The sequence below is a fragment of the Zalophus californianus genome, chromosome 17 (genome assembly GCF_009762305.2).
Source record: "Zalophus californianus isolate mZalCal1 chromosome 17, mZalCal1.pri.v2, whole genome shotgun sequence".
In the NCBI taxonomy this organism is placed as follows: Eukaryota; Metazoa; Chordata; class Mammalia; order Carnivora; family Otariidae; genus Zalophus; species Zalophus californianus.
In genome coordinates, this window is record NC_045611.1 from 875,107 (window position 1) to 877,500 (window position 2,394).

The window sequence follows — 2,394 nt, forward strand, 5'->3', positions numbered from 1 at the left end:
ACGATGCATCTCGATTCCACCTGACCCCACCCATCACGTACCACGTACCAGCTTATTTTCCTCATGTTGGTGCTCTCCTTTGGCCGGGTCCATGTAGTTGCCAGGCTCCAAGCTCTATGGGGAGAATGTTCTGGAAGATTCTAGACGGTTTGTTGGTCCACCCGAGCCAATCTCCTCCCCTTTTAAGCTGTTGCCAAACCCAAGGCAGGATGGAGAGGAGAAAAAAAAGGGCAAACGGGAAAAACGGCCTGCATCCCCAAAAGAGGGGCCTTTCTCCTGGGACACATGGTGCCCAGGCCAGCTGAGCCTGGCCTCATGGCCCTGTGGGCTTGGTTAGAGCCCATTGCTGAGGTGGGGGGCCGGATGCAGGCCTCTCTGCAGGCAGGGCGGCTCAGCCCGGAGAGTCAGAGAGAAACCGGGACCCAGGACAGGGGCCCGGTGGAGTGACTCACCACCCTCCACCTGGGGCTCCTCAAAGGGAAAGTGGCCCCGAAGAGCGGGTTTTCCCCATCTGCAGCATGGCCGCTCAAGGGAGCAGGGTGGGCAGCACCCCAGGACCCAAAGGGTGCCGCTCTGAGGCGGGTGGCGGCAGGCAGGTACCTGTCCCCTAGGAGTGCCAGGTCATGCAGGGGTGACAGTCTTCCATCTGTGGCTGGCTTCCCCTCCCCCGCCAAGGCTGCGTTTGCTCCTCCGTGGAATGGGCCGCCTTGCTTGGGTTTGATGCTCCTGGAGGGGCTGGGAGCGGGCGAGGAGCAGAGGGGCCCAGACTGGGGAACGTAGGGGGCCTCATCACAGCAGGACCCTCCACTCTGTGCCTCTGGCCACCCTCTGGGCCTCACCTGGATCCACTGTGGGTCCCAAACCCCAGCCCCACCCCCCCCACACCCCGGCTGGCAGCATGACCTCTCCGAGCCTCATGGCCGGATGTGACTGGTTCCAGTCTCACCGGGGGATTCGGCGGTCATTCTCTCACTCGAGCATCACACCCTTCCTCAGACTCTGCCCTTCCCGGGGCTCAGCCCCAAAGCCCCCAGCTTGCTCGTTGAGCCCACTTCACACAGCAAGCCTGCCAGGCTGCCAGCCTCAGGCAGCCCTTGTCATCCTGGCACAGGCCACTGAGCCATGCCTCCCCAGCGTCGGGGACACACCCTATGCCATGATCCAGGCTCCTGAGGCCTGCCCTGAGCAACTGGGCCTGGAGCAACCCCCGTCTTAGCACACCAACCAACCCGGGGTCCTGGACCCAGTGATGCACTTCCCCTGAACAAGCCCGAGAGCTGGGAGTCGGGGAGCGGGGGCGGTGAGGAGAGCTGGCCATTCTTGCTGATTCCCTCGGAGCTGTGTGTGGAGCAGAGCCCCAGGGCGGAGTCCTGAGGGCAGGAGAGGGTGGGATGCGTACCAGGGAAGTTACAGATGAGGGCAGGGGGCAGGCATGCAGACATCGGCTTGTGCACTCACTCGCCCGTCCATCAGGCTTGGCTGGAGCCCGGGGCTGCCAGGTAACACAGCCATCCCCAAGAAGAGTGGGTCCCACCGGTGCAGGGAGACTGGCCCACAGCAACCAGAACGCCAGGCCCTGATGCTGCAGTGGGTCCTCCAGGGGCTGTGGGAGCACAAGACGTGTGTGCTGCCTGAGGGCTCTGAGGGATGTGTAGGGTGTAAGGTGAGGCTAGAGTCTGTGGGTGGAGTGGGGGGAGGCCTGGGGGTGGTAGAGGCGCTGTGGGGAGAGAAGCAGCTCCAAATGGGAGAGGCTCACATCGAGAGGAGAGGGGCAGAGCATGGGGGTCTCCTGGGTCACCTCTGGCATCTGGCCAGATCTTGGGGTGAAGGGCAGCTGCTGAAGGTTTAGGAGGAGGAGCGGGGTGACCACAGTGTGGTTTGGGCAGATCTTTCTGCTGTGGTGTGGGAGGGCTGGGAGCCATAGGGCTCGGGGGAGCGGCAGGCTGCTGCAGACACCTGGAGGGGCGGCGACAGATGCTGTGGGCAACAGAGAGAAAATCCTTCTCTTCCAAAGGGCTGTTGTGGACAGGGGCTTGGGCTCAGCACCCGGAAAGATCAGCTGGGCTCAGTGTAGGAAGAACTTCCTAGGGGTAACTCGCCCTGTTGGAGGGGGGCATGACCATTCTAGCCTTGCCCTGAGTGTGCCCTTCCCAGCGTGGGGGGCTCATGGGGACCACCGCCAACCGTGACGGAGCAGGATCTGTATGTGAATTGTTTCATTGACTCCTCACCACAACCTGTGAGGTAGATACCATGGTCCTCTTATTTTCCAGGTGAGGAAATTGAACCCCAAGGGCGCCCAGCAAAAATAGCTAATGTGGGGGTGACCCTCGAGGTCCCTGACTCCAGAAGCCTCACTGTGGTGCGTTCACCAAGGCTGGAGGGCCCTGGCCG